A 201-nucleotide genomic window follows, 5' to 3' on the forward strand; every position below is an offset into this window, starting at 1 on the left:
CCAGAAAATTATTCCCAAGATCTCTGCTGCTAACCCAAGGCTTGATTGACTCCACCTCCCAAAGGTCCCTCTTCCCTCTGTGCTAGAGCATAGAGAACCAAATTTCTCCCAATATCTTCCTTTATATCTAGCAGAAACTGGACTCTCAGATCACCCACACCCTATATTTGCTTCCCTACTTGATTTAACCCCACTGAACAA

This window comes from Macrotis lagotis, chromosome 1 (assembly GCF_037893015.1).
Source record: "Macrotis lagotis isolate mMagLag1 chromosome 1, bilby.v1.9.chrom.fasta, whole genome shotgun sequence".
NCBI lineage: Eukaryota > Metazoa > Chordata > Mammalia > Peramelemorphia > Peramelidae > Macrotis > Macrotis lagotis.